Genomic DNA, 14,436 nt, shown 5'->3' on the forward strand with positions numbered 1-14,436 from the left:
ATTGTCTGTAGCATAAAATGTACATCTTCTGTCTCTTTAGTCTCCTTCAATTGGGAAAGGTGCCTCAGGCTTCCCTTGACCTTTGTCACCTTGACTCTTTTGAAGCTTACAGGCCAATTATTATTTTTTAAACTTTTAATTTTGAAATACTTTCAAATATACAAGAGAGTTACAGAAATAAAATAAAGGCCATATAGAGAATTTCAAAATAACCCTATGCCCCAATATCCAGGTGCACCAATTTTAACATTTTATCATTCTCCTCCTATCTATGCAGCAACTTACTGGTCTGTCTGTCTATCTTATAATCATCTATCTGTCTATCAGTCCATTTTCTAACATTTGTTTATTGCTTATATACATCATGCTGCTTGAACACTTAATAGTGCTGTGCACATTTCCTAAGAAAAGAATATTCACTTATGTAATCACCTTAAGTGCAGTGTTCAAGTTCAAGAAATTTAACATTGATGTAAAGCTTACAGTCTATATTCTAATTTTTTCATATGTCCCCCAAATTTCCTTTCGAGCCTTTTCTCCTCTTGTATAAGATCACATATTGCATTTAGTTGTCTTTGTCTCTTCAGTTGCTCTTTTTTTGTGTGTGTGAATATATGCACACACACACACATATAGCAGATGTTTCCATCTCAACCACTCAGTGGGATTACTCGCATTTTCCCTGTTGTGGTGCCCTTACCACCTGCCATTCCTGTCTTCCCAAACAGAAACCCTGTGCCTGTTATGTGCTAATTCCCCATTCCCATTGTCCCCTCCTTCCCCACCCCTGACTACCCGTATTGTAACTTCCATCTCTGTGAGACTGTGGTTCACTGATTTTTTTTTGTAGTTACCATGGAGCTTAAGTGTAAACATCCTATAAATAGTTTTAAGTCTATAGCTTTCTTTTTTTGTTGTTTAGATTTATTTTTTTATTTATTTCTCTCCCTCCCCCTGCCCCCGCCAGTTGTCTGCTCTCTGTGTCCACTTCTATCCTTATCAGCAGCACTGGGAATCTGTGTCTCTTTGTTGCATCATCTTGTTGTTTCAGCTCTCCATGTGTGCAGTGCCATTCTTGGACAGGCTGCACTTTCTTTCGTGCTGGGCAGCTCTCCTTATGGAGCACACTCCTTGCACGTGGGGCTCCCCTACTCGGGGGACACCCCTGCATGGCAGGGCACTCCTTGCGCACATCAGCACTGTGCATGGGCCAGCTCCACATGGGTCAAGGAGGCCCGGGGTTTGAACTGCGGACCTCCCATGTGGTAGGCAGACGCCCTAACCACTGGGCCAAGTCCACTATCCTTAACTTTCTTGTTTGTGTAGAGACCAACTTAACTTCAATGGTATGTACCAACTATTTCATGTAGTTCTTGTAAATTACAGGTTTATATACTTTGTTTATAAAAAAATCACTGATTTCTCATTACATTTTATGCATCTGACTTTTAGATTCTGTAGGAAGTGAGAAGTGGAGTTACAAACAAAAAACACAAGGGTGTTAGTATTTATATATACCCCAGCTGTTACCCTAACTGGAGTTGCATTTCATGTGGCTTCGATTTATTGTCTAGTGTCCTTTCCTTTCTACCTTCAAAACTCTTAGTCTCTCTTGTAGGGCTGGTCTAGTGGTAGACAAACTCCCTCAGCTTTTGTTTATTTGGAAATGTTTTAATTTGGTTGATAATTGTTTGCATTCAGCACTTTAAATATGTTACCTCACTGCCTTCTTGCCTCCATGGTTTTCCATGAGAAATAGGCACTTAATCTTACTGAGGCTTCTTTATGAGACACATCTCTTCAGGGCTTTTAGAATTCTCTCTTAATCTTTGGTATTGCACTATTTGATTAAAAAGTACTATACTGTGGGTCTATTTGGGTTTATCCTATTTTGGGTTCCTTGAGCGTCTTGGATATCTTTTGTTATATTGCTATTATGTTATTCATGTCTTTTGTTAAATTTGGGAAGTTTTCAGCTATCATTTCTTTGAATTTTCTCTTTGCCCCTTTCTTTCCTTCTTCTCCTGGGACTCCCACAGTGCTTGATGGTGTCTCACAGGTTCCCTCTGGCTCTGTTCACTTTTCTTCATTCTTTTGTCTTTCCTCAGACTGGATGATTTCAACTGTCTTATCTTCAAGTTTACCTGATTCTTCCTAGCCCCTATCTGTTGTTGAACCAAACCTTAAAGGAATTTAAATTTTTCTGTTACTCTCGTCTTCAGCTCTGTTTCATTCCTTTTCATAATTTTTTTTTTTAAGATATGGGGGCTGGGGATTGAGCCCAGGACCCTGTATATGGGAAATGGGTGCCCACCCACTGAGCCATATCGGCTTCCCTGGGTTGACTTTTTCATTTGTTTTGCTTGTAGTTTTTTTTTTTTTAGGGGACACCTGAACCGAACCTGGGTGTGAGGTGTGGTGCTTAACTGCTGGAGCCATATCCACTCCCTTCATATTTTCCATCTCTATTGCTATTCTGCATTCATCTGTCATTTCCCTGATTTCCTTTAGTTGTTGTCCATGTTTTCCTTTAGCTCTTTCAACATATTTAGGTTTTGGTTTTTTTTTTTTTTTGAGTCTTTGTTATGTCCCAGGTCTGGCCCCTCCTCATGGGTAATTTCAAATGCTTTAATCATCTCCTTTGCCTGGCCCATCACTTCCTTTTCTTTGTATGTTTTGTAATCTTTCATTAAAAGCTGGATGTTTCAATATTTAAATGATTTTTTTAAATGTGTTATCGCTGGAATTTAGAGTCTGAGGTGTTTGTTCCTTAAGCTAGTAAACAGCTAGCCTAAGAGCTAAAAAAGGAGAAAGAATGTACTGTTTCCAGTCTTTGCAAATTGACCTGTGCTCTCCTTCAGAGCCCTTTCTGCGGGTTAGGTCTTCCCTGGGCTTGCTCTGTGGCCCTGGGAATTCCCGTTTACACACATAGGAATGTCCCTCTTTCCTAGGAGGTGGTTTCCTCACAGCATGGCCCTCTGTGTCCTCCAGCCAGCAATCCCTTGCCCCAGGCAGCATGACTTGACAGCCTGCCGCCCCCCCGCTGCCTTCTGCCTTTTGCAGGAGAGCTGGGCAAGCCGCCCTCCGTGGCAGGGCACGCTCTGGGGCAGCGAGTCCCTCAGGCCACCGCCAGGCAGGCTGGGCCGGACGTGCATGCTGCCAGGATATGCACGAGGGTTCTTTTGCTCCCTCTGCATCCAGGGTCAGGGACCCACCCTGGGAGCGCTGCTGACCCCATGCCCAGCTGTGAGGGGTGGGTGAGGGGCTGGCCAGGGTGCCATGAGAGCCAACACTTTGTAGGTAGCTTTTTTTCTTGATTCGGTTCTCGTCCTGTTACTGTTGTCTAACCTTTCTCTTGAGCTTTGTTTGAGAAAGATGTTTCTGCCAGTTCTTGTAGGTTATTCAGAGTTTGTGTCGGGGTGGAGCCCTGGCAACCTCACCCCATCCTCTTGACCCAGGCGTGAGGCCAGTTATTTTGTAGGGTGGCTCTCAATGTAGAGTTCTCTGATCCTCATGGTTAGAATCGGTTAGTGTATTTTTGGTAGGAGTGTCACAGAAGGGATCCTGCGTTCTTCTCTTGTATCCTGTCGGTGGGAAATGCTGCCCTCTGATCCGCTCCTCATACTGTTCACTAGAATCACTTGACTGAGGCGATGTCTGCAAGCTTCTCCACTGTAAAGTTCCTCTTCGTGATTCAGAAGTGTTTTTAGGGCTGTCCATTGAAACTGCAGATATCCCATTTGTCATCAGATTTTCAATTACCTGTCCTCCATCCCTCCATCTGTGTATCCATTTACCTATCCATCTCTGGTTTCCTGTTTTAGTCACTAGGCTATAATCTGTTGAGGCCAGTGGGAACCCCCTCTTCGGCCTTGCACTTATGTCTTTTTTTTTTTTTTTTTGACATTTTCTATCATTATTTGAGCACTTCCTTGCTCTCTGGTACAAGATGCTCCAGGCTTATTTTATACCTCTCCTGCCCTAGCCCTGGAAATTAGCCATTTCTCCAAGGAGCCTTCATTCCTTTTAGTGGAGAACGGTACTTAGGGGCAAGATCTGAATGCCAGCTATGCTCATAGGTATTGGGGTGTCACTGCTCCTAGGCCTTCTCAGTGGATAGAAGTAGGGAATATCTGTATATGCATACATGTGTATACACACACATTTGCATCTCGATTGATTATCACCATGAGTTTACACTGACACCACGGGGTTGGCCTGGTTTCTCCCATTCCCCCTTTTTTTTTTACCCCGGTCCTCACACGATGAGAAACCTGGTGCCTGTTATTCTTTGAGCTATTAACTTTGATCAGTGCCCGCCTCTGTAACCTGTCTCCAGCCCCTCTGTCCCCTTCCCCATGCCAGGCCCATCTTGCCCTTCTTGGGCCCTCCTGCTCTGAGCCTCACCTCCATGGGGACCCCTCCCCATCCCACTCAGGCCCTGAGCCCCCTCAGGGCACCTCCCCTCCAGGGTGCCTGCCTTGCTCTGCCATACCTAATGGCTTTCAGGTCCAATTCTTGAGAAAGGGGGGAGCGCTTTTTTCTTTTTTTATGCTATGGTTATTTTCTCCAATTGCAAAATTAATAAACATTTTGTACTGAATAATGAAAGAATCAGATGATACAGGAATGTCAAAAATTAAAAGTAGAATTCTTCCCATATTCTCACTACACAGAAATAACTGCCATTAGTGTACTTAGCCTACTACCAGTGGAAGGTTTGAGATTTTATTTGCACACACACAACCCCTTCTGTCTCCATTTATTTTACAGAAATGGCATCATATGATACAATTTCTGGCCAGAATTTTTTTTTCTTTGCTTAATAGGTCATGTACTTCTTTCTATTTTGGTACAAGGCTACCTCATTGTTTTTAACTTCTGTAGAGTATTGCATTCCATGGAAGTACTTAAATGATTCAGTCAGTCTCCTATTGACTAAACCTAGGGCTATTTTCAGTACTTTCCCATTATACACTATATTCTATTTAAAAATTTGCTTCCAAAATCAGTAGCATTTCTGTACACCAATAATGAGCACGATCAGGAGGAAATCAAGAAACAAATACCATTCACAATAGTAAATTAAAAAATCAAATACCTAGGAATAAATTTAACTAAAGAGGTAAAAAACTTATACACTGAGAACTATACAAGACTGTTCAAGGAAATCAAAGAAGACCTAAATAAATGGAAGAAGATTCCTTGTTCATGGATAGGAAGACTGAATATTATTAAGATGTCTATCCTACCAAAACTGATCTACACATTCAATGCAATCCCAATAAAAATCAACACAGCCTTCTTTAAGGAACTAGAAAAACTAACTATGAAATTTATTTGGAAAGGAAAGAGGCCCCGAATAGCCAAAGACATATTGAAAAAGAAAAACGAAATAGAAGGAATCACACTTCCTGACTTCAAAACATACTACAAAGCTACAGTAGTGAAAACAGCATGGTATTGGCATAAGGAGAGACACACAGACCAATGGAATCAAATCAAAAGTTCAGATATAGAACCTCATGTATATAGCCATATAATATTCATAAAGCCACCAAACCCTCTCAACTGGGAGAGAATGGCCTATTCAACAAATGGTGCCTGGAGAACTGGATAGCCATATGTAGAAGAATGAAAGAGGATTACCATCTCACACCTTATACAAAGATCAACTCAAGATGGATCAGACCTAAATATAAGAGCCAAGACCATAAAGATCTTGGAAAGCAGTGTAGGGAAACATCTACAGGACCTTGTAATAGGAAATGGCTTCATGAATTTCACACCAAAAGCACGAGCAGCAAAAGAACAAATAGATAAATGGGACTTCCTCAAAATTAAAGCCTTCTGCACCTCAAAGGAGTTTGTCAAGAAAGTAAAAAGGGAACCCACACAATGGGAGAAAATATTTGGCAACCATATATCTGATAAGAGGCTTATAACTTGCATATATAAAGAACTCATAAATCTTGAAAACAAAAAGATAAACAACCCATTTAAAAAATGGGAAAAAGATTTAAACAGACAATTCTCCAAAGAAGAAATACAAATGGCTAAAAAGCACATGAAAAAATGCTCCAAATCTCTAGCTATCAGGGAAATGCAAATCAAACCTACAATGAGATACCATCTCACTCCCATAAGATTGGCAGCTATGAAAAAAACAGAAGAATACAAATGCTGGAGAAGATGTCAAGAAAGGGGAACACTCATCCACTGCTGGTGGGAATGCAGAAGGATCCAACCATTCTGGAGGACAGTTTGGTGGTTTCTCAAAAAACTAACCATAGATTTGCCATATGACCCAGCAATACCACTACTGGGTATATACCCATCAGAACTGAAAACAAGGACACAAACAGATATATGTACACCAATGTTCATAGCAACATTGTTTACTATCGCCAAAAGTTGGAATCAATCCAAATGTCCATCAATAGACGAGTGGATCAATAAAATGTGGTATATACACACAATGGAATACTACTCGGCTGTTAGAACAAATACACTACAATCACACGTGATAACATGGATGAACCTTGAGAATCTTATGTTGAGTGAAGCAACCCAGGCATTGAAGGACAAATACTACATGACCTCAATGACATGAAATAAGCAAACTGCCTCAGAGAGCTAGACACCGGAAAAGAGGCTTACAGGAAATTGGGGGGTGGAGGAAGGATGTGAGTTAATGTCTGGAGGGGTGGAATCTGTGATGAGCTGGTGGTAAGTATGAGCACAAAGAAGGGACAAAATGGGGGCAAGGGGTTACCTTTGGGTGGGGCTTTGTGGTTTGAGGGGGGCTGGGGATGGGCAGAGGGGTAATATTGTCCAAAAATCGGGGGGAGGGAGGGGCAACATACGAACATGGGAGAGTGTCAGGTGATAGTTGAGAACAAAATGTTGAGAAAATCGTATCAAAGTATAAGTAGGAGGGTTACCTGGTTAGGATGCTCAGGTGGTATGGGCCGATGCGGGACGGACTCTGGGCGAATAGCTGAAGGCTCATTTTGCCAAGGTGAGTTGTACCATTGGGAAGAGACCCAAGAAGTGAGAGTTGGGGTGAACCCACATCCTGGGGAGGACTAATGCCATCAAATAGAGAGAACTGTATCTCTCGTGAGAAAGGATGGCTCCCAGGGCATTAGGGCAGTTGAGAAAGTCAGGCCCTGAATACTGCTGCAAGTAACTCTGGACATGGCTTCTCGGGAAATGGAGAATGGCTGGCGTTGTGGGCCCCAAGGGAAGGGGAAAATGGATGTGGAATGGATGGAAACAAGGTAAATATGGGGGCAAGAGAGGAGTTTTGTGAGAGTACACGAAGATGAATATAAAACATGTAATATTACTCCAAAAACATATAGGGGATGACAGACTAATAATGTAAACCATAAGGCAAAACATAGGATAACTAAAAAATTTTAGAAAACTGTACAACCTAAAGTATGGACCACATAGTAAGCACAGATGTCATCTTGTTTGAAAGCTATTGTCTCGGAATCTGTACACCAGTTTCAGGAAATATGATATGAACAAGTTAAGAGATTATCGCTGTGGAAGGGAAAAGGTTTTATGGTGAATCTGGGGAAGTACTCTATATTGTATATATGAATTTCGGTGTTCTAAGACTCTTGTGAAGCTGACATTATGCTGGGATTGACTTTACAGGAAGTTTTGGATCACAGAGTGGTTCAACAAAGGCAGTGGAGGAATACTGATATAGGATGTTATTGACAGGACATATATGGTTGACAGGGAGTTATACAGGGCATATGCCCAGGGTATATAGTAATGTCTAGATATACTCATAGTGGAAACAATTAAGAGCAATAGCTGGGGGGGGGGTACTGGGCCCTTGGCCGGGGGGTCACTGTCGTGGACCCTGGGGGAGCAATGGCAGTCCCCCAGGTGCAATGGCAAGAACCAGGAAGGAAGGAGGGCCCAACAGTGGGCTCCTGATACTTATGGCTATGCTTTTGAGCCTATACACCTCCAATAAGAATAGGGCCTAGAGTAGCACTGTGCCTGGGAGTTTCCTCCTGACAGCCTTCATGTTACTCAAATGTGGCCACTCTCACAGCCAAACTCAGCATGTAAATGCAGTGCAGTCCCCCCAGCATGGGACATGACACCCGGGGATGAGCCTCCCTGGCACCAAGGGATCACTACCACATATCAGCTGAAGATGCAACTAGAAAAGGACCTTGAATTAAAGGCTCAACACGGATCAGCAGAATATCCCTGTCTACATATATAACATGACTTCAAAATGCTGTTTGACCTAATGTAAGGGGGAAACGGAAAGGAGAAATGAGAATATAAGGCTATGAGTCTCTAAAAAGGAGTCTGGAGGTTGTCAGAAGGAATGCCCTTATGCACAAATGAGCAGAGTCTGAGAGACAGATAAAATAGATACAACCCCAGGTATTGGTTCTTTTGAGGAATAAAGAGACCCACGGGTTCGATGGTCATGGCAGATGGGGTTCACTACCATGGCAGATGGCCCTTCTTTGGAGCTGGTGTTTCTGCATGATGGAATTGGACTCAGAGGGGATCTCTTCTCACAAGACTTGCATGCTACTTTATTGGAATTGTAGTTGGTGCTGGGGTTTAAGATATATTTAGGGGATTTGAATCTCTGGACTGATAATAAGACACTCAGGCCCAGAGCCTCAACAGACTTCAGCTCCTACACTTTGATTTATTGGACTGACCCCACTCAGCTAAGATGGAGTTGAAGAAGGTCAACCACCACACCATGGAGCCTAGAGTGTCTACAACTGAAAGCAGGAAGAGTGCATCCAGTATCCATGTGGTATCTAAGCCCCCACTTGACATAGATGTGCAATGGACACAACCAATCCAATCTCCACAGAGAAAATGTGGAATGGGTGTGGGAAGGGTAGCCATGGTGGCTGCTGGGTTTGGAGAATGGGAGGAAGAGATGAGATGTGGAGGTGTTTTCGGGATGTGGAGTTGTCCTGGGTGGTGCTTCACGGACAATTACGGGACATTGTAGATCCTCCCAGGGCCCACTGGATGGAACGTGGGAGAGTGTGAGCTATGATGTGGACCATTGACTATGGGGTGCAGTGATGCTCAGAGATGTACTTACCGGGTACAATGGATGTGTCACGATGATGGGAGAGAGTGTTGCTGTGGGGGGAGTGGGGGGTGGGGGTGGTGGGGTTGAAGGGGACTTCATATATTTTGAATGTAATTTTTAAAAATAAATAATTTTTTTAAAAAGTTAAAAAAATAAAAAATAAAATAAAAATCAAAAAAATAAAAAATAAAAAAAATAAAAATTTGCTTCCATGGTTTATTTTGTTTGGCCGATAACTCCTGAGGTCCTGTGTGTCATATGGGGCTGGCCGGGTGGGGGGCCCTGGGAGGGCCTTGCTGTGAGATGCCCCTGCATCCCTCCCGTGAGCCCCCTGCTGGGGGATATGGCCGGCCGGGGTCAGGCCTGAGTCTGGGGTGGGGGCTGGTACTTAACTGTAGGCCTTGGCTGGTTCTTGACAAGAGGAAAGGCTCCCAGGAAGGGGAGTTAGGTGCAGGCCAGGACAGCAGCCAGAGGCCCCGGGCCCTGTGGGGAGCGCCATGGACCACGTGGTCCCCATGCCACCTCCATGGCTGACCCGACACATGACCCCAGAGCGGCTGCCACAGCACCCTCGCCTTCCTTTCCCCTGTCCTGGTAAAACTCCCAGGAGGGAGGGGCGATGCTCCTGGAGCATTGCTGCAAGGATGAGAGGAGGCAGGTGCCACTGACAGGAAGTGCCGCCTTGAGGCCAGCGCCCGTGCGCCTGCCCTGCCTGTGCGCTGAGCTTCCTGGAGCAGCCGTGTAGGACTGTGGGCCTCACCTGTAGGAAGCTCTGGCCAAACCGGGCCGGCCTGCCCCCGTGCTCCCGGTGTGAGCGGGAGCTGCCTGGCAGTCAGTCACGGAGCCCCAGCCGAGGCCTCGTGCCTCTCTCTACTGCGAGGGGCGACTCCTGGTCTGAGGGGTGGGCGGCCCTCCCTGACTTCACCCTTTGCCTCTCCTTTTTTCCTGGCCATTGCCTGCTCTGACCTTGGCTCAGATCATTTTTTTTTTCCTCTCAATTTTTATTCTAGTTCCGTGTATACAACCTAAAAAATCCTCTTTTAGCCACCTTCAAATATATATTTCAGGGCTGTTAATTATGTTCACAGCATTGTGGTACCAGCACCACTGTCCATTACCAAAACTTTACCATCAATCCAAACAGAACTTCAGGGCAATCTAAGCATTCACTCCTCATTTTCTTACCCTACCCCGTCCCCTCATAACTTACATCTAGAGTCTGTCTCTGTGAGTTTGCTTACCTTAATTATCTGATAACCTTTTGCCTTTTCTTTGGGAGATTCATCATTTTGAGAGATTTTGCAGCTCTACCTTTCTAGCCTTGCTGGGAAGTGGCAGAGTGGGCTTTTGGCTGAGTTCATCTCATGGTTGCTGAGGAGATTAAAGGAGGTCTGCATGCAGAGCACAGCACCAGGGGCCTGGCATGTCTGAAGCTCTCGGTGATGTTTGCTGTTATTATCCTGGGCCTTTCAGATCTGGATGTGGAGAAATTGGAACCCTTATACATTGCTAGTGGGAACATTAGATGGCAGTTTGGCATGTCCTCAAAAAGTTAGCATGGGGTGGCAGACTTGGCCCAGTGGTTAGGGCGTCCGTCTGCCACATGGGAGGTCCGCGGTTCAAACCCCAGGCCTCCTTGACCTGTGTGGAGCTGGGCAATGTGCAGTGCTGATGCGTGCAAGGAGTGCCCTGCCACGCAGGGGTATCCCCGGCGTAGGGGAGCCCCATGCGCAAGGAGTGCTCCCCGTAAGGAGAGCCGCCCAGCGTGAAAGAAAGTGCAGCCTGCCCAGGAATGGCGCCGCCCACACGGAGAGCTGACATAACAAGATGACGCAACAAAAAGAAACACAGATTCCCGTCAATAACAGAAGCGGACAAAGAACACGCAGCAAATAGACAATAGACAATAACAGAAGTGTACAAAGAACACGCAGCAAATAGACACAGAGAACAGACAACCGGGGTGGGGGGGAAGGGGAGAGAAATAAATAAATAAAATAAATCTTTAAAAAAAAAAGTTAGCATGGGTGTTACCTGATGACGCAGCGACCCACTCCTAGGTATAAAACCAAGGTAACTGAGAACTTGTCCACACAAAACTGTGAACAAACGTTCATGGCAGCATCGGTCACTGTAGCCGCAGGGTGGAAACAATGCAAATGTCCACTGATGGATGGATGGATGAGGAGAATGTGGTCTACCCGTACAGCAGCGTACTATTCAGCCAGAAACAGAATGACGTTTTGGTGCACGCTGCAATGTGCATGAGCTGGAAACCATTATTTTAAATGAAAGCCGCCAGACACAGAAGGTCACGTATTGCAGGATTCCTTTCCATGAAATGTCCAGAAGAGGTAAATCCATCGAGACTCAACATAGATGAGTGGTTTCCAGGAGCTGAGGGGAGGAGGACCACAGAGCTCCTGCTTCATGGGTACAGGATTTATTTTCGCGGTGATGGAAATATTCTGGAATTGTGTGGCGGTGGTGATTGCACAACCTCATAAAGATACTAAACACCAACTGAAGTTTTACTTTAAAAGGGTGAATTAGATCTCAGAAAGACTCCATCACAAAAAAAAAAAATCTGCCCTCATGAAGCATAAAACTTCTTTGCCTCCAAATCTGACTCTTTCTTCTGGAGGTACACGGCTTTGACAGGCAGCCAGACTGAGAGTTGCATCTCCATTCTCTTCGCCTCCTTCCCTGTCCTGTCCCCCTCCTCCCAAATAAAGTGGGGGTGTTTTCTGTCGGTCCCTTTGCCCATCCCCTGGTTTCTTTTTCCTGAGGGCTTGTCCCGCAGGGCAGGACTAAATGCCCGTGCTCCAGGCTCCACAGGTCCTTCATGGCACTGGCTGTCACCGGGCAAGTGCCGCCGCCTTGGCGGCTGGGGGAAGAGTGGCCTGGCCACTGCGGGGACTGTGTCCAGCTGCCGGGGCTGCCCGTGCCCCCTCCGCCCAGGCGGCAGGCCCCAGGTTTGTGCCCCACGGGGCCTGGGGGGTAAAGGTCGGTCTCCAGGGACAAGGCGGTTTTGTGGCTCGCTTCCTGCCACGCCTTGTCAACGTGAAGAGGCCCTTGCTGGGTAAAAGGTGCTGTTTGACTTGTGTGTTTGCTCGAGGGATTTGTGGGGCCCTCCTGCCCTCGGTACGGTTTATCTCACAGGAAGTGAGGCTGCCCTGGTGGGCGGGGCTTTGTGGGCCTGGGTCCGGGCCCCGTTCCCTCTTGGGCAGATGGGCGCTTTGCCTCTGAGTGTATGGAGGGGACAGGGAGGGCCGCGGCCCAGATGTGGCATCCCCGGGCTGTGGCAATTTGGGTTCTTCTTGGCTGTCTTGGGGATGCCCCAGTGACCAGGGCAGGGGCTGCCGAGCCTTGGCTGAGGAAGCAGGTACAGGATGTGTGCCTGTCTGTTTTCTTTACTGAAATCATACGTCTTCTTTGGTCAAACAGGCCATGAATGAAATAACCAACACCCTCTTCAACAGCCGTGCAGTTACCAACCCCTACTGCAGCCCCAGGTTCCCTCCTGAAAGGGGACTCCTCTGGTCACCCCTGACATCTAATTTCGTAGATAGTTTTCTGTGTCATACTTAACATATGCACAGCGTTTATTTTCATTTCCTGCAACCTGCCTTTACTCCTAACCCAACAATATACCGTGGGTTTCCTTGTAGTTTTCTTTCAGTTTGGAACTCCCAGCCAAGTGTTCCGTGGTTTCGTTGTCAGGGATGGCCTAACCCTGTTCTAAGTGTGTTAAGCACCTTGGTTGTTTGCACTTTCGTCCTGTTACAAATAGTCTTTCCCGGGACATGCTTACGTCTGCCCTCATTCTTTTTTCCGCATTTTCTTAGGTTTGACTCTTAGAGATAAAATTGCTGGGTTCAAGGCAAAGCACATTTTCTCTTTTTATAGGCTCTGCCAGTTTATTTGAGAAACTCATAAGGCCCCTGGAGCCTTCTCTCTTCTCTTTCTTGCCCTGGCCCCTGTCTTTAAAATACAGTATTTTTCTTCTGTAATTCCTGAAAGTTGACTTTCTTTTCCCAGGAACCACAGGCTAATGCTCTGTCATGGGCCCAGGGGGGGAGCAAAGGGGTTTCTTGGTCCCTGAAGGACACATCTGGGGAGAAGCCCAGATAATGAGTGTTTTGACCCGCCTTGAGTGCAGCCCCAGGTGCGTTCTCTTCTTGCTCTGCTTGCCTTCTGCAGCCACTCCTGCCGCGGCTGTCGTGCGGCGTGGATAGAGCGGAACGCGGGGCTTGGTCCTTCCCTCCCGCCACTCCCACCCCGTCCTCCCAGGCAGACTGTCGGGGGCTCAGGCCTGGGGAGTCATCTCTGGAGACCGCTGCCTGCCTGGGACGAGAAGGATGGTAGGATCCCAGGCTGGGTGTAAATGCTCTCCCTCGGACCTCCACCGCCCTTGGGCTGGCAGGCTGAATGTTTGGCTGCAGTTGCGTGTGCGTTTATGTACGTCTCACCATTGACTGCGAATCAGTGTGTGGGAAACTAGCTCCTAAGAACACTGTCTTCTAACGGTGTAAAGGAAAAAGTCTGGACTACTAGGATAGCTTTTCAAATTTCCTGGTCTGCGCTGAGGCGGTGGTTCCCCCCGATTTCTCCAGAGGCTGTCGATGGTGATGCGCAGAGGCTGCCCCGGCGCACCTGCCTGTGGCAAGAGGTTGTGGAGCGTGTGGGCACGTGAGCACCTCTTCGGCTACTGTCCTGTGGAGAAAGGATTGTTCTGTATGATTCCAGGGGTAGAAGAACAGGCTTTGATTTTAGAGGAGGTGGATTTCAGCTCAGAGTAAGCCAGGTGTTCTTGTGCAGTCTGCCTGTGCGTGAGCGTGGTTATAACACTGGTGGAAGTGGCCCCTCGGGGTCCCCTGTGACCCTGAGATTCTGTCATCTCCTTATCCCTGGGCTTGTCCCTGCATGCCCTTGCTCACTGCGAACTTGTGATTCACTCGGCCCTGAATTGTCCCCAGACTGTCAGGGTTTAAACTCAAGGCTGGGGTATTTGAAGGACTTACAATGCAGAGATGCCAAACCATCATATAGATTCCAAATTCTGTTCCAGACATGTGAAATTGGGCTCTACCAGGTTTGTGTTCATTCACCTCCAGATGGCCTTTTAAATTATTTTGTTTCTCAGTGAAGCTTGTGAGACAAATCTGGAGAGCGTTTGGCTGGTCTGCAACGGACTGCCCCCTTGTGGGCTACTTTGGGAATAACTGCAGTGCCGGGGCTGCACAGTAAACCAGATTGGAGCTAATCGGGTTCTCACCTGGTTTAGGGAATGTTTGGTAATTGAATATTTGAAGTCTTTCTTTTCG

General features: G+C 46.3%; 1 protein-coding gene across 1 annotated transcript in view; it reads left to right on the forward strand.

Annotated features, from left to right (window-relative positions):
- Window positions 1-14,436, forward strand: part of LOC131278853 (disks large homolog 5-like) — a 199,539-nt gene that overhangs the window by 140,871 nt on the left and 44,232 nt on the right.

Source organism: Dasypus novemcinctus, chromosome 6, assembly GCF_030445035.2.
Source record: "Dasypus novemcinctus isolate mDasNov1 chromosome 6, mDasNov1.1.hap2, whole genome shotgun sequence".
NCBI lineage: Eukaryota > Metazoa > Chordata > Mammalia > Cingulata > Dasypodidae > Dasypus > Dasypus novemcinctus.